Below are 17,961 nucleotides of genomic sequence, written 5' to 3' on the forward strand. Positions count from 1 at the left end.
AGAGTGTAGAGTGTAGGGTATAGAGTGTAGGGTATAGAGTGTAGGGTATAGAGTGTATGGTATAGAGTGTAGGGTATAAAGTGTAGAGTGTAGGGTATAGAGTGTATGGTATAGAGTGTAGGGTATAAAGTGTAGAGTGTAGGGTATAGAGTGTAGGGTGTAGGGTATAGAGTGTAGGGTATAGAGTGTAGGGTATAGAGTTTATGTTATAGAGTGTAGGGTATAGAGTGTAGATTGTAGGGTATAGAGTGTAGGGTATAGAGTGTAGGGTATAGAGTGTATGGTATAGATTGTAGGGTATAGAGTGTAGAGTATAGAGTGTAGGGTATAGAGTGTAGAGTGTAGGGTATAGAGTGTAGAGTGTAGGGGATAGAGTGTAGATTATAGAGTGTAGGGTATAGAGTGTAGGGATTCGAGTGTAGGGTATAGAGTGTAGTGTGTAGGATATAGAGTGTAGGGTATAGAGTATAGAGTGTATGGTATAGAGTGTAGGGTATAGAGGGTAGGGTATAGAGTGTATGGAATAGAGTGTAGAGTGTAGAGTGTAGGGTTTAGAGTGTAAGGTAGAGAGTGTAGGGTGTAGAGTGTAGGGTATAGAGTGTAGGGTATAGAGTGTAGGGTATAGAGTGTAGGGTATAGAGTGTATGGTATAGAGTGTAAGGTATAGAGTGTAGGGTATAGAGTGTAGAGTGTAGGGTATTACTTGTACGATGGACTCCTCGCCAGAGACGGACTACACCTCAACAAACCTGGGAAACACACATTCGCCAGAAGACTCGCTACACTCATCAGGAGGGCGTTAAACTAGAAGAAGAGGGGACGGGAAGAAAAACATTAGACTCGAACAAAGACGACCCAGGAAAACATACTCAGAAGGGAGGTAAGAACATTTCTAAAACAATCCACAGTGAGGAGATTGGAACAAAACAAAATCCTCTAAACTGCATGCTCGCAAACGCCAGAAGCCTGACAAACAAGATGGAAGAACTAGAAGCAGAAATATCTACAGGTACCTTTGACATAGTGGGAATAACCGAGACATGGTTAGATGAAAGCTATGACTGGGCAGTTAACTTACAGGGTTACAGTCTGTTTAGAAAGGATCGTAAAAATCGGAGAGGAGGAGGGGTTTGTCTCTATGTAAAGTCTTGTCTAAAGTCCACTTTAAGGGAGGATATTAGCGAAGGGAATGAGGATGTCGAGTCCATATGGGTTGAAATTCATGGAGGGAAAAATGGTAACAAAATTCTCATTGGGGTCTGTTACAAACCCCCAAATATAACAGAAACCATGGAAAGTCTACTTCTAAAGCAGATAGATGAAGCTGCAACCCATAATGAGGTCCTGGTTATGGGGGACTTTAACTACCCGGATATTAACTGGGAAACAGAAACCTGTGAAACCCATAAAGGCAACAGGTTTCTGCTAATAACCAAGAAAAATTATCTTTCACAATTGGTGCAGAATCCAACCAGAGGAGCAGCACTTTTAGACCTAATACTATCTAATAGACCTGACAGAATAACAAATCTGCAGGTGGTTGGGCATTTAGGAAATAGCGACCACAATATTGTGCAGTTTCACCTGTCTTTCACTAGGGGGACTTGTCAGGGAGTCACAAAAACATTGAACTTTAGGAAGGCAAAGTTTGAACAGCTTAGAGATGCCCTTAATCTGGTAGACTGGGACAATATCCTCAGAAATGAGAATACAGATAATAAATGGGAAATGTTTAAGAACATCCTAAATAGGCAGTGTAAGCGGTTTATACCTTGTGGGAATAAAAGGACTAGAAATAGGAAAAACCCAATGTGGCTAAACAAAGAAGTAAGGCAGGCAATTAACAGTAAAAAGAAAGCATTTGCACTACTAAAGCAGGATGGCACCACTGAAGCTCTAAAAAACTATAGGGAGAAAAATACTTTATCTAAAAAACTAATTAAAGCTGCCAAAAAGGAAACAGAGAAGCACATTGCTAAGGAGAGTAAAACTAATCCCAAACTGTTCTTCAACTATATCAATAGTAAAAGAATAAAAACTGAAAATGTAGGCCCCTTAAAAAAATAGTGAGGAAAGAATGGTTGTAGATGACGAGGAAAAAGCTAACATATTAAACACCTTCTTCTCCACAGTATTCACGGTGGAAAAAGAAATGCTAGGTGAAATCCCAAGAAACAATGAAAACCCTATATTAAGAGTCACCAATCTAACCCAAGAAGAGATGCGAAACCGGCTAAATAAGATTAAAATAGATAAATCTCCAGGTCCGGATGGCATACACCCACGAGTACTAAGAGAACTAAGTAATGTAATAGATAAACCATTATTTCTTATTTTTAGGGACTCTATAGCGACAGGGTCTGTTCCGCAGGACTGGCGCATAGCAAATGTGGTGCCAATATTCAAAAAGGGCTCTAAAAGTGAACCTGGAAATTATAGGCCAGTAAGTCTAACCTCTATTGTTGGTAAAATATTTGAAGGGTTTCTGAGGGATGTTATTCTGGATTATCTCAATGAGAATAACTGTTTAACTCCATATCAGCATGGGTTTATGAGAAATCGCTCCTGTCAAACCAATCTAATCAGTTTTTATGAAGAGGTAAGCTATAGACTGGACCACGGTGAGTCATTGGACGTGGTATATCTCGATTTTTCCAAAGCGTTTGATACCGTGCCGCACAAGAGGTTGGTACACAAAATGAGAATGCTTGGTCTGGGGGAAAATGTGTGTAAATGGGTTAGTAACTGGCTTAGTGATAGAAAGCAGAGGGTGGTTATAAATGGTATAGTCTCTAACTGCGTCGCTGTGACCAGTGGGGTACCGCAGGGGTCAGTATTGGGACCTGTTCTCTTCAACATATTCATTAATGATCTGGTAGAAGGTTTACACAGTAAAATATCGATATTTGCAGATGATACAAAACTATGTAAAGCAGTTAATACAAGAGAAGATAGTATTCTGCTACAGATGGATCTGGATAAGTTGGAAACTTGGGCTGAAAGGTGGCAGATGAGGTTTAACAATGATAAATGTAAGGTTATACACATGGGAAGAGGGAATCAATATCACCATTACACACTGAACGGGAAACCACTGGGTAAATCTGACAGGGAGAAGGACTTGGGGATCCTAGTTAATGATAAACTTACCTGGAGCAGCCAGTGCCAGGCAGCAGCTGCCAAGGCAAACAGGATCATGGGGTGCATTAAAAGAGGTCTGGATACACATGATGAGAGCATTATACTGCCTCTGTACAAATCCCTAGTTAGACCGCACATGGAGTACTGTGTCCAGTTTTGGGCACCGGTGCTCAGGAAGGATATAATGGAACTAGAGAGAGTACAAAGGAGGGCAACAAAATTAATAAAGGGGATGGGAGAACTACAATACCCAGATAGATTAGCGAAATTAGGATTATTTAGTCTAGAAAAAAGACGACTGAGGGGCGATCTAATAACCATGTATAAGTATATAAGGGGACAATACAAATATCTCGCTGAGGATCTGTTTATACCAAGGAAGGTGACGGGCACAAGGGGGCATTCTTTGCGTCTGGAGGAGAGAAGGTTTTTCCACCAACATAGAAGAGGATTCTTTACTGTTAGGGCAGTGAGAATCTGGAATTGCTTGCCTGAGGAGGTGGTGATGGCGAACTCAGTCGAGGGGTTCAAGAGAGGCCTGGATGTCTTCCTGGAGCAGAACAATATTGTATCATACAATTATTAGGTTCTGTAGAAGGACGTAGATCTGGGGATTTATTATGATGGAATATAGGCTGAACTGGATGGACAAATGTCTTTTTTCGGCCTTACTAACTATGTTACTATGTTACTATGTATAGAGTGTATGGTATAGAGTGTAGGGTATAGAGTGTAGGGTATAGAGTGTAGGGTATAGAGTGTAGGGTATACAGTGTAGAGTGTAGGGTATAGAGTGTAGGGTATAGAGTGACAGGTATAGAGTGTAGAGTGTAGGGTATAGAGTGTAGGGTGTAGAGTGTAGGGTATAGAGTGTAGGGTGTAGAGTGTAGGGTATAGAGTGTAGGGTATAGAGTGTATGGTATAGAGTGTAGGGTATAGAGTGTAGGGTATAGAGTGTAGAGTGTAGGGTATAGAGTGTATGGTATAGAGTGTAGGGTATAGAGTGTAGGGTATAGAGTGTATGGTATAGAGTGTAGGGTATAAAGTGTAGAGTGTAGGGTATAGAGTGTAGGGTATAGAGTGTAGGGTATGGAGTGTCAGGTATAGAGTGTAGCGTGTAGGGTATAGAGTGTATGGTATAGAGTGTAGGGTGTAGAGTGTATGGTTTAGAGTGTAGGGTATAGAGTGTAGGGTATAGAGTGTAGGGTATAGAGTGTAGGGTGTAGAGTGTATGGTATAGAATGTAGGGTATAGAGTGTAGGGTATAGAGTGTAGAGTATAGAGTGTAGGGTATAGAGTGTAGGGTATAGAGTGTAGAGTGTATGGTATAGAGTGTAGGGTATAGAGTGTAGGGTATAGAGTGTAGAGTGTATGGTATAGAGTGTAGGGTATAGAGTGTAGGGTATAGAGTGTAGAGTGTAGGGTGTAGAGTGTAGGGTATAGAGTGTATGGTATAGAGTGTAGGGTATAGAGTGTAGAGTGTGGGGTATAGAGTGTAGGATATAGAGTGTAGGTATAGAGTGTATGTTATAGAGTGTAGGGTATAGAGTGTAGAGTGTAGAGTAGAGAGTGTAGAGTGTAGGGTATAGAGTGTATGGTATAGAGTGTATGGTATAGAGTGTAGGGTATAGAGTGTAGAGTGTAGAGTAGAGAGTGTAGATTGTAGGGTATAGAGTGTAGGGTATAGAGTGTAGGGTATAGAGTGTATGGTATAGATTGTAGGGTATAGAGTGTAGGGTATAGAGTGTAGAGTGTAGGGTATAGAGTGTAGAGTGTAGGGGATAGAGTGTAGATTATAGAGTGCAGGGTATAGAGTGTAGGGTATAGAGTGTAGGGATTCGAGTGTAGGGTATAGAGTGTAGAGTGTAGGGTATAGAGTGTATGGTATAGAGTGTAGGGTGTAGAGTGTAGGGTATAGAGTGTAGAGTGTAGGGTATAGAGTGTATGGTATAGAGTGTAGGGTATAGAGTGTAGGGTATAGAGTGTAGGGTATAGAGTGTAGGGTATAGAATGTAGGGTATAGAGTGTAGAGTGTAGGGTATAGAGTGTAGAGTATAGAGTGTAGGGTATAGAGTGTAGGGTAGAGAGTGTAGGGTAAAGAGTGTAGAGTGTAGGTTATAGAGTGTATGGTATAGAGTGTAGGGTATAGAGTGTATGGTATAGAGTGTAGAGTGTAGGGCATAGAGTGTAGGGTATAGAGTGTAGGGTATTGATTGTAGGGTATGGAGTGTAGAGTGTAGGGTATAGAGTGTAGGGTATAGAGTGTATGGCGTAGAGTGTAGGGTATAGAGTGTAGGGTATAGAGTGTAGGGTATTGATTGTAGGGTATGGAGTGTAGAGTGTAGGGTATAGAGTGTAGGGTATAGAGTGTATGGTGAAGAGTGTAGGGTATAGAGTGTAAAGTGTAGAGTGTAGGGTATAGAGTGTAGAGTGTAGGGTATAGTGTGTAGGCTATAGAGTATAGAGTGTAGGGTATAGAGTGTAGGATATAGAGTGTAGAGTGTTGGGTATAGAGTGTATGGTATAGAGTGTAGGGTGTAGAGTGTAGGGTATAGAGTGTAGAAAGTAGGGTATGGAGTGTAGGGTATAGAGAGTATGGTATACAGTGTAGAGTGTAGAGTGTAGGGTATAGAGTGTATAGTGTAGGGTATAGAGTGTAGGGTATAGAGTGTATTGTATAGAGCGTAGGGTATAGAGTGCAGAGTGTAGGTTATAGAGTGTAGGGTATAGAGTGTAGGGTGTAGAGTGTAGGGTATAGAGTGTAAGGTATAGAGTGTAGGGTATAGAGTGTATGTTACAGAGTGTAGGGTATAGAGTGTGGAGTGTAGAGTGTAGGGTATAGAGTGTAGAGTGTAGGGTATAGAGTGTAGGGTATAGAGTGTGGGGTATAGAGTGTATGGAATAGAGTGTAGAGTGTAAGGTATAAAGTGTAGGGTATAGAGTGTATGGTATAGAGTGTAGGGTATAGAGTGTATGGTATAGAGTGTAGGGTATAGAGTGTAGGGTATAGAGTGTAGGGTATAGAGTGTAGGGTATAGAATGTAGGGTATAGAGTGTAGAGTGTAGGGTATAGAGTGTAGAGTATAGAGTGTAGGGTATAGAGTGTAGGGTAGAGAGTGTAGGGTAAAGAGTGTAGAGTGTAGGGTATAGAGTGTATGGTATAGAGTGTAGGGTATAGAGTGTATGGTATAGAGTGTAGAGTGTAGGGTATAGAGTGTAGGGTATAGAGTGTAGGGTATTGATTGTAGGGTATGGAGTGTAGAGTGTAGGGTATAGAGTGTATGGCGTAGAGTGTAGGGTATAGAGTGTAGGGTATAGAGTGTAGGGTATTGATTGTAGGGTATGGAGTGTAGAGTGTAGGGTATAGAGTGTAGGGTATAGAGTGTATGGTGTAGAGTGTAGGGTATAGAGTGTAAAGTGTAGAGTGTAGGGTATAGAGTGTAGAGTGTAGGGAATAGTGTGTAGGCTATAGAGTATAGAGTGTAGGGTATAGAGTGTAGGATATAGAGTGTAAAGTGTAGAGTGTAGGGTATAGAGTGTAGAGTGTAGGGTTTAGAGTGTAGGGTATAGAGTATATGGAATAGAGTGTGGGATATAGAGTGTAGAGTGTTGGGTATAGAGTGTATGGTATAGAGTGTAGGGTGTAGAGTGTAGGGTATAGAGTGTAGAGTGTAGGGTATGGAGTGTAGGGTATAGAGAGTATGGTATACAGTGTAGAGTGTAGAGTGTAGGGTATAGAGTGTATAGTGTAGGGTATAGAGTGTAGGGTATAGAGTGTATTGTATAGAGCGTAGGGTATAGAGTGCAGAGTGTAGGTTATAGAGTGTAGGGTATAGAGTGTAGGGTGTAGAGTGTAGGGTATAGAGTGTAAGGTATAGAGTGTAGGGTATAGAGTGTATGTTACAGAGTGTAGGGTATAGAGTGTGGAGTGTAGAGTGTAGGGTATAGAGTGTAGAGTGTAGGGTATAGAGTGTAGGGTATAGAGTGTAGGGTATAGAGTGTGGAGTGTAGAGTGTAGGGTATACAGTGTAGAGTGTAGGGTATAGAGTGTAGGGTATAGAGTGTGGGGTATAGAGTGTATGGAATAGAGTGTAGAGTGTAAGGTATAAAGTGTAGGGTATAGAGTGTATGGTATAGAGTGTAGGGTATAGAGTGTATGGTATATAGTGTAGGGTATACATTGTATGGTATAGAGTGTAGGGTATAGAGTGTAGGGTATAGAGTGTATGGTATAGAGTGTAGGGTATAGAGTGTAGAGTGTAGGGTATAGAGTGTAGGATATAGAGTGTAGGGTATTGATTGTAGGGTATAGAGTGTAGAGTGTAGGGTATAGAGTGCAGGGTATAGAGTGTATGGTATAGAGTGTAGAGTGTAGGGTATAGAGTGTAGGGTATAGAGTGTAAAGTGTAGAGTGTAGGGTATAGAGTGTAGAGTGTAGGGTATAGAGTGTAGGGTATAGAGTGTAGGGTATAGAGTGTAAAGTGTAGAGTGTAGGGTATAGAGTGTAGAGTGTAGGGTTTAGAGTGTAGAGTATAGAGTATATGGAATAGAGTGTAGGGTATAGAGTGTAGAGTGTAGGGTATAGAGTGTACGGTATAGAGTGTAGGGTATAGAGTGTAGAGTGTAGGGTATAGAGTGTAGAGTGTAGGGTATAGAGTGTATGGTATAGAGTGTAGGGTGTAGAGTGTAGGGTATAGAGTGTAGAGTGTAGGGAATAGAGTGTAGGGTATAGAGTGTATGGTATACAGTGTAGGGTGTAGAGTGTAGGGTATATAGTGTATAGTGTAGGGTATAGAGTGTAGGGTATAGAGTGTAGAGTGTAGGGTATAGAGTGTATGGTATAGAGTGTAGGGTGTAGAGTGTAGGGTATATAGTGTATAGTGTAGGGTATAGAGTGTAGGGTCTAGAGTGTAGGGTATAGAGTGTATTGTATAGAGTGTAGGGTATAGAGTGCAGAGTGTAGGTTATAGAGTGTAGGGTATAGAGTGTATGGTGTAGGGTACAGAGTATAGGGTATAGAGTGTAGGGTATAGAGTGTAGAGTATAGAGTGTAGGGTATAGAGTGTAGGGTATAGAGTGTAGGGTATAGAGTGTAGAGTGTAGGGTGTAGAGTGTAGGGTGTAGAGTTTAGGGTATAGAGTGTAAGGTATAGAGTGTAGGGTATAGAGTGTATGTTATAGAGTGTAGGGTATAGAGTGTGGAGTGTAGAGTGTAGGGTATAGAGTGTAGAGTGTAGGGTATAGAGTGTAGGGTATAGAGTGTAGGGTATAGAGTGTAGAGTGTAGGGTATAGAGTGTAGAGTGTAGGGTATAGAGTGTAGGGTATAGAGTGTGGGGTATAGAGTGTATGGAATAGAGTGTAGAGTGTAAGGTATAAAGTGTAGGGTATAGAGTGTATGGTATACAGTGTAGGGTATAGAGTGTATGGTATAGAGTGTAGGGTATAGAGTGTAGGGTATAGAGTGTAGAGTGTAGGGTGTAGAGTGTAGGGTATAGAGTGTAAGGTATAGAGTGTAGGGTATAGAGTGTAGGGTATTGAGTGTATGTTATAGAGTGTAGGGTATAGAGTGCAGAGTGTAGGGTATAGAGTGTAGGGTATAGAGTGTAGGGTATAGAGTGTAGGGTATAGAGTGTAGGGTATAGAGTGAAGGGTATAGAGTGTAGGGTATAGAGTGTAGAGTGTAGGGTATAGAGTGTAGAGTGTAGGGTATAGAGTGTAGGGCATAGAGTGTAGGGTATAGAGTGTATGGTATAGAGTGTAGGGTATAGAGTATAGAGTGTAGGGTATACAGTGTAGGGTATAGAGTGTAAAGTGTAGAGTGTAGGGTATAGAGTGTAGAGTGTAGGGTTTAGAGTGTAGGGTATAGAGTATATGTAATACAGTGTAGGGTATAGAGTGTAGGGTATAGAGTGTAGGGTATAGAGTGTAGGGTGTAGAGTGTAGGGTATAGAGTGTAGGGTATAGAGTGTAGGGTATAGAGTGTATGGTATAGAGTGTAGGGTATAGAGTGTAGGGTATAGAGTGTAGGGTATAGAGTGTAGAGTGTAGGGTATAGAGTGTAGGGTATAGAGTATAGAGTGTAGGGTATACAGTGTAGGGTATAGAGTGTAAAGTGTAGAGTGTAGGGTATAGAGTGTAGAGTGTAGGGTTTAGAGTGTAGGGTATAGAGTATATGGAATACAGTGTAGGGTATAGAGTGTAGGGTATAGAGTGTAGGGTATAGAGTGTAGAGTGTAGGGTATAGAGTGTATGGTATAGAGTGTAGGGTGTAGAGTGTAGGGTGTAGAGTGTAGGGTATAGAGTGTAGGGTATAGAGTGTATGGTATAGAGTGTAGGGTGTAGAGTGTAGGGCACAGAGTGTAGGGCATAGAGTGTAGGGTATAGAGTGTATGGTATAGAGTGTAGGGTATAGAGTGTAGAGTGTAGGGTATAGAGTGCAGGATATAGAGTGTAGGGTATAGAGTGTATGTTATAGAGTGTAGGGTATAGAGTGTAGATTGTAGAGTAGAAAGTGTAGAGTGTAGGGTATAGAGTGTAAGGTATAGAGTGTAGGGTATAGACTGTAGGGTATAGAGTGTATGGTATAGAGTGTATGGTATAGAGTGTAGGGTTTAGAGTGTAGGGTATAGAGTGTAGGGTATAGAGTGTAGGGTATAGAATGTAGGGTATAGAGTGTAGAGTGTAGGGTATAGAGTGTAGAGTGTAGGGTATAGAGTGTATGGTATAGAGTGTAGGGTGTAGAGTGTAGGGTATAGAGTGTAGAGTGTAGGTAATAGAGTGTAGGGTATAGAGTGTATGGTATACAGTGTAGGGTGTAGAGTGTAGGGTATATAGTGTATAGTGTAGGGTATAGAGTGTAGGGTATAGAGTGTAGAGTGTAAGGTGTAGAGTGTATGGTATAGAGTGTAGGGTGTAGAGTGTAGGGTATATAGTGTATAGTGTAGGGTATAGAGTGTAGGGTCTAGAGTGTAGGGTATAGAGTGTATTGTATAGAGTGTAGGGTATAGAGTGCAGAGTGTAGGGAATAGAGTGTATGGAATAGAGTGTAGGGTATAGAGTGTAGACTGTAGGGTATAGAGTGTAGGGCATAGAGCGTAGGGTGTAGGGTGTAGGGTATAGAGTGTAGGGTGTAGAGTGTAGGGTATAGAGTGTAGAGTGTAGGGAATAGAGTGTATGGAATAGAGTGTAGGGTATAGAGTGTAGACTGTAGGGTATAGAGTGTAGGGCATAGAGCGTAGGGTGTAGGGTGTAGGGTATAGAGTGTAGGGTGTAGAGTGTAGGGTATAGAGTGTATGGTATAGAGTGTAGGGTGTATAGTGTAGGGTGTAGAGTGTAGGGTATAGAGTGTAGGGTATAGAGTGTAGAGAATAGAGTGTAGGGTATAAAGTGTAGAGTGTAGGGTATAGAGTGTAGGGTATAGAGTGTAGGGTATAGAGTGTAGAGTGTAGGGTATAGAGTGTAGGGTATAGAGTGTAAAGTGTAGAGTGTAGGGTATAGAGTGTAGAGTGTAGGGTATAGAGTGTAGGGTATAGAGTGTATGGAATAGAGTGTAGAATATAGAGTGTAGACTGTAGGGTATAGAGTGTAGGGTATAGAGCGTAGGGTGTAGGGTATAAAGTGTAGGGTATAGAGTGTAGGGTATAGAGTGTAGAGTGTAGGGTATAGAGTGTATGGTATAGAGTGTAGGGTGTAGAGTGTAGGGTATAGAGTGTAGAGTGTAGGGTATAGAGTGTAGAGTGTAGGGTATAGAGTGTAGGGTATAGAGTGAAGGGTATAGAGTGTAGGGTATAGAGTGTAGGGTATAGAGAGTAGAGTGTAGGGTATAGATTGTAGGGTATAGAGTGTAGAGTGTACGGTATAGAATGTAGGGTATAGAGTGTATAGTATAGAGTGTAGAGTGTAGGGTATACAGTGTATAGTGTAGGGTATAGAGTGCAGGGTATAGAGTGTAGGGTATAGAGTGAAGGGTATAGAGTGTAGGGTATAGAGTGTATGGTATGGAGTGTAGGGAATAGAGTGTAGAGTGTAGGGTATAGAGTGTATGGTATAGAGTGTAGGGTATAGAGTGTACAGTGTAGGGTATAGAGTGTAGGGTATAGAGTGTAGGGTATAGAGTGTAGGCTATATTGTGTAGAGTGTAGGGTATAGAGTGTATGGTATAGAGTGTAGAGTGTAGGGTATACAGTGTATAGTGTAGGGTATAGAGTGTAGGGTATAGAGTGAAGGGTATAGAGTGTATGGTATGGAGTGTAGGGAATAGAGTGTAGAGTGTAGGGATTAGAGTGTAGGGTATAGAGTGTAGGGTATAGAGTGTAGAGTGTAGGGTATATAGTGTAGGGTATAGAGTGGAGAGTGTAGGGTATAGAGTGTAGGGTATAGAGTGTAGGGTATAGAGTGTAGGGTATAGAGTGTAGAGTGTAGGGTATAGAGTGTATGGTATAGAGTGTAGGGTGTAGAGTGTAGGGTGTAGAGTGTAGGGTATAGAGTGTAGGGTATAGAGTGTATGGTATAGAGTGTAGGGTGTAGAGTGTAGGGCATAGAGTGTAGGGCATAGCGTGTAGGGTATAGAGTGTATGGTATAGAGTGTAGGGTATAGAGTGTAGAGTGTAGGGTATAGAGTGCAGGATATAGAGTGTAGGGTATAGAGTGTATGTTATAGAGTGTAGGGTATAGAGTGTAGATTGTAGAGTAGAAAGTGTAGAGTGTAGGGTATAGAGTGTAAGGTATAGAGTGTAGGGTATAGACTATAGGGTATAGAGTGTATGGTATAGAGTGTATGGTATAGAGTGTAGGGTTTACAGTGTAGGGTATAGAGTGTAGGGTATAGAGTGTAGGGTATAGAATGTAGGGTATAGAGTGTAGAGTGTAGGGTATAGAGTGTAGAGTATAGAGTGTAGGGTATAGAGTGTAGGGTAGAGAGTGTAGGGTATAGAGTGTAGAGTGTAGGGTATAGAGTCTATGGTATAGAGTGTAGGGTATAGAGTGTATGGTATAGAGTGTAGGGTATAGAGTGTAGAGTGTAGGGTATAGAGTGTAGGGAATAGAGTGTAGGGTATTGATTGTAGGGTATAGAGTGTAGGGTATAGAGTGTAAAGTGTAGAGTGTAGGGTATAGAGTGTAGAGTGTAGGGTATAGAGTGTAGGGTATAGAGTGTAGGGTATAGAGTGTAGGGTATAGAGTGTAAAGTGTAGAGTGTATGGTATAGAGTGTAGAGTGTAGGGTTTAGAGTGTAGGGTATAGAGTATATGGAATACAGTGTAGGGTATAGAGTGTAGGGTATAGAGTGTAGGGTATAGAGTGTAGAGTGTAGGGTATAGAGTGTATGGTATAGAGTGTAGGGTGTAGAGTGTAGGGTATAGAGTGTAGAGTGTAGGGTATAGAGTGTAGGGTATAGAGTGTATGGTATAAAGTGTAGAGTGTAGGGTATAGAGTGTAGGGTCTAGAGAGTAGGGTATAGAGTGTATTGTACAGAGTGTAGGGTATAGAGTGCAGAGTGTAGGTTATAGAGTGTAGGGTATAGAGTGTAGGGTACAGAGTGTAGGGTATAGAGTGTAGGGTATAGAGTGTAGGGTATGGAGTGTGGAGTGTAGAGTGTAGGGTATAGAGTGTAGGGTATAGAGTGTAGAGTGTAGGGTATAGAGTGTAGGGTATAGAGTGTAAAGTGTAGAGTGTAGGGTATAGAGTGTAGAGTGTAGGGAATAGAGTGTATGGAATAGAGTGTAGGGTATAGAGTGTAGACTGTAGGATATAGAGTGTAGGGCATAGAGCGTAGGGTGTAGGGTGTAGGGTATAGAGTGTAGGGTGTAGAGTGTAGGGTATAGAGTGTATGGTATAGAGTGTAGGGTGTATAGTGTAGGGTGTAGAGTGTAGGGTATAGAGTGTAGGGTATAGAGTGTAGAGAATAGAGTGTAGGGTATAGAGTGTAGAGTGTAGGGTATAGAGTGTAGGGTATAGAGTGTAGGGTATAGAGTGTAGAGTGTAGGGTATAGAGTGTAGGGTATAGAGTGTAAAGTGTAGAGTGTAGGGTATAGAGTGTAGAGTGTAGGGTATAGAGTGTAGGGTATAGAGTGTATGGAATAGAGTGTAGGGTATAGAGTGTAGACTGTAGGGTATAGAGTGTAGGGTATAGAGCGTAGGGTGTAGGGTATAAAGTGTAGGGTATAGAGTGTAGGGTATAGAGTGTAGAGTGTAGGGTATAAAGTGTATGGTATAGAGTGTAGGGTGTAGAGTGTAGGGTATAGAGTGTAGAGTGTAGGGATTAGAGTGTAGGATATAGAGTGTAGGGTATAGAGTGTATGGTATAGAGTGTAGAGTGTAGGGTACAGAGTGTAGGGTATAGAGTGTAGGGTATAGAGTGTAGAGTGTAGGGTATAGAGTGTAGGGTATAGAGTGTAGAGTGTAGGGTACAGAGTGTAGGGTATAGAGTGTAGGGTATAGAGTGTAGGGTATAGAGTGTATGGTATAGAGTGTAGGGTATAGAGCGTAGAGTGTAGGGTATAGAGTGTAGGGTATAGAGTGTAGGGTATAGAGTGAAGGGTATAGAGTGTAGGGTATAGAGTGTAGGGTATAGAGAGTAGAGTGTAGGGTATAGATTGTAGGGTATAGAGTGTAGAGTGTACGGTATAGAATGTAGGGTATAGAGTGTATAGTATAGAGTGTAGAGTGTAGGGTATACAGTGTATAGTGTAGGGTATAGAGTGCAGGGTATAGAGTGTAGGGTATAGAGTGTATGGTATGGAGTGTAGGGAATAGAGTGTAGAGTGTAGGGTATAGAGTGTATGGTATAGAGTGTAGGGTATAGAGTGTAGAGTGTAGGGTATAGAGTGTAGGGTATAGAGTGTAGGGTATAGAGTGTAGGCTATATTGTGTAGAGTGTAGGGTATAGAGTGTATGGTATAGAGTGTAGAGTGTAGGGTATACAGTGTATAGTGTAGGGTATAGAGTGTAGGGTATAGAGTGAAGGGTATAGAGTGTATGGTATGGAGTGTAGGGAATAGAGTGTAGAGTGTAGGGATTAGAGTGTAGGATATAGAGTGTAGGGTATAGAGTGTAGAGTGTAGGGTATATAGTGTAGGGTATAGAGTGGAGAGTGTAGGGTATAGAGTGTAGGGTGTAGGGTATAGAGTGTAGGGTATAGAGTGTAGGGTATAGAGTGTAGGGTATAGAGTGTAGAGTGTAGGGTGTAGAGTGTAGGGTGTAGAGTGTAGAGTGTAGGGTATAGAGTGTAAGGTATAGAGTGTAAGGTATAGAGTGTAGGGTATAGAGTGTAGGGTATAGAGTGTAGAGTGTAGGGTATAGAGTGTAGGGTATAGAGTGTAGGGTATAGAGTGTAAGGTATAGAGTGTAGGGTATAGAGTGTAGAGTGTAGGGTATAGAGTGTAGGGTATAGAGTGTAGGGTATAGAGTGTAGGGTATAGAGTGTGGAGTATAGGGTATAGAGTGTAGGGTATAGAGTGTATGGTATAGAGTGTAGGGTATAGAGTGTAGAGTGTAGAGTGTAGGGTATAGAGTGTAGGGTATAGAGTGTAGGGTATAGAGTGTAGAGTGTAGGGTATAGAGTGTAGGGTATAGAGTGTAAAGTGTAGAGTGTAGGGTATAGAGTGTAGAGTGTAGGGTATAGTGTGTATGGAATAGAGTGTAGGGTATAGAGTGTAGACTGTAGGGTATAGAGTGTAGGCATAGAGCGTAGGGTGTAGGGTATAGAGTGTAGGATATAGAGTGTAGGGTATAGAGGTATAGAGTTTAGAGTGTAGGGTATAGAGTGTATGGTATAGAGTGTAGGGTGTAGAGTGTAGGGTGTAGAGTGTAGGGTATAGAGTGTAGGGTATAGAGTGTAGAGTATAGAGTGTAGGGTATAGAGTGTAGAGTGTAGGGGATAGAGTGAAGGGTATAGAGTGTAGGGATTCGAGTGTAGGGTATAGAGTGTAGTGTGTAGGATATAGAGTGTAGGGTATAGAGTATAGAGTGTATGGTATAGAGTGTAGGGTATAGAGGGTAGGGTATAGAGTGTATGGAATAGAGTGTAGAGTGTAGAGTGTAGGGTTTAGAGTGTAAGGTAGAGAGTGTAGGGTGTAGAGTGTAGGGTATAGAGTGTAGGGTATAGAGTGTAGGGTATAGAGTGTATGGTATAGAATGTAAGGTATAGAGTGTAGGGTATAGAGTGTAGAGTGTAGGGTATAGAGTGTATGGTATAGAGTGTAGGGTATAGAGTGTAGGGTATAGAGTGTAGGGTATAGAGTGTAGGGTATAGAGTGTAGGGTATACAGTGTAGAGTGTAGAGTATAGAGTGTAGGGTATAGAGTGTCAGGTATAGAGTGTAGAGTGTAGGGTATAGAGTGTAGGGTGTAGAGTGTAGGGTATAGAGTGTAGGGTGTAGAGTGTAGGGTATAGAGTGTAGGGTATAGAGTGTATGGTATAGAGTGTAGGGTATAGAGTGTAGGGTATAGAGTGTAGAGTGTAGGGTATAGAGTGTATGGTATAGAGTGTAGGGTATAGAGTGTAGGGTATAGAGTGTATGGTATAGAGTGTAGGGTATAAAGTGTAGAGTGTAGGGTATAGAGTGTAGGGTATAGAGTGTAGGGTATGGAGTGTCAGGTATAGAGTGTAGAGTGTAGGGTATAGAGTGTATGGTATAGAGTGTAGGGTGTAGAGTGTATGGTTTAGAGTGTAGGGTATAGAGTGTAGGGTATAGAGTGTAGGGTATAGAGTGTAGGGTGTAGAGTGTATGGTATAGAATGTAGGGTATAGAGTGTAGGGTATAGAGTGTAGAGTATAGAGTGTAGGGTATAGAGTGTAGGGTATAGAGTGTAGAGTGTATGGTATAGAGTGTAGGGTATAGAGTGTAGGGTATAGAGTGTAGAGTATAGAGTGTAGGGTATAGAGTGTAGGGTATAGAGTGTAGAGTGTATGGTATAGAGTGTAGGGTATAGAGTGTAGGGTATAGAGTGTAGAGTGTAGGGTGTAGAGTGTAGGGTATAGAGTGTAAGGTATTGAGTGTAGGGTATAGAGTGTATGTTATAGAGTGTAGGGTATAGAGTGTAGAGTGTAGGGTATTGAGTGTAGGGTATAGAGTGTAGGGTATAGAGTGTAGGGTATTGAGTGTAGGGTATAGAGTGTAGGGTATAGAGTGTAGGGTATAGAGTGTAGGGTATAGAGTGTAGAGTGTAGAGTATAGAGTGTAGAGTGTAGGGTATAGAGTGGAGGGTATAGAGTGGAGGGTATAGTGTGTAGGGTATAGAGTGTAGGGTATAGAGTGTAGAGTGTAGGGTATAGAGTGTAGGGTATAGAGTGTACGGTATAGAGTGTAGAGTGTAGGAATTCGAGTGTAGGGTATAGAGTGTAGAGTGTAGAGTGTAGGGTATAGAGTGTAGAGTGTAGGGTATAGAGTGTAGGGTATAGAGTGTAAAGTGTAAAGTGTAGGGTATAGAGTGTAGAGTGTAGTGTTTAGAGTGTAGGGTATAGAGTATATGGAATAGAGTGTAGGGTATAGAGTGTATAGTGTAGGGTATAGAGTGTATGGTATAGAGTGTAGGGTATAGAGTGTAGAGTGTAGGGTATAGAGTGTAGGGTATAGAGTGTAGGGTATAGAGTGTAGGGTATAGAGTGTATGATATAGAGTGTAGGGTATAGAGTGTAGAGTGTAGAGTAGAGAGTGTAGAGTGTAGGGTATAGAGTGTAAGGTATAGAGTGTAGGGTATAGAGTGTATGGTATAGAGTGTATGGTATAGAGTGTAGGGTATAGAGTGTAGAGTGTAGAGTAGAGAGTGTAGATTGTAGGGTATAGAGTGTAGGGTATAGAGTGTAGGGTATAGAGTGTATGGTATAGATTGTAGGGTATAGAGTGTAGGGTATAGAGTGTAGAGTGTAGGGTATAGAGTGTGGAGTGTAGGGGATAGAGTGTAGATTATAGAGTGCAGGGTATAGAGTGTAGGGTATAGAGTGTAGGGATTCGAGTGTAGGGTATAGAGTGTAGAGTGTAGGGTATAGAGTGTATGGTATAGAGTGTAGGGTGTAGAGTGTAGGGTATAGAGTGTAGAGTGTAGGGTATAGAGTGTATGGTATAGAGTGTAGGGTATAGAGTGTAGGGTATAGAGTGTAGGGTATAGAGTGTAGGGTATAGAATGTAGGGTATAGAGTGTAGAGTGTAGGGTATAGAGTGTAGAGTATAGAGTGTAGGGTATAGAGTGTAGGGTAGAGAGTGTAGGGTAAAGAGTGTAGAGTGTAGGGTATAGAGTGTATGGTATAGAGTGTAGGGTATAGAGTGTATGGTATAGAGTGTAGAGTGTAGGGTATAGAGTGTAGGGTATAGAGTGTAGGGTATTGATTGTAGGGTATGGAGTGTAGAGTGTAGGGTATAGAGTGTAGGGTATAGAGTGTATGGCGTAGAGTGTAGGGTATAGAGTGTAGGGTATAGAGTGTAGGGTATTGATTGTAGGGTATGGAGTGTAGAGTGTAGGGTATAGAGTGTAGGGTATAGAGTGTATGGTGTAGAGTGTAGGGTATAGAGTGTAAAGTGTAGAGTGTAGGGTATAGAGTGTAGAGTGTAGGGTATAGTGTGTAGGCTATAGAGTATAGAGTGCAGGGTATAGAGTGTAGGATATAGAGTGTAAAGTGTAGAGTGTAGGGTATAGAGTGTAGAGTGTAGGGTTTAGAGTGTAGGGTATAGAGTATATGGAATAGAGTGTAGGATATAGAGTGTAGAGTGTTGGGTATAGAGTGTATGGTATAAAGTGTAGGGTGTAGAGTGTAGGGTATAGAGTGTAGGGTATGGAGTGTAGGGTATAGAGAGTATGGTATACAGTGTAGAGTGTAGAGTGTAGG

This window comes from Ranitomeya imitator, chromosome 10, assembly GCF_032444005.1.
Source record: "Ranitomeya imitator isolate aRanImi1 chromosome 10, aRanImi1.pri, whole genome shotgun sequence".
Lineage (NCBI taxonomy): Eukaryota > Metazoa > Chordata > Amphibia > Anura > Dendrobatidae > Ranitomeya > Ranitomeya imitator.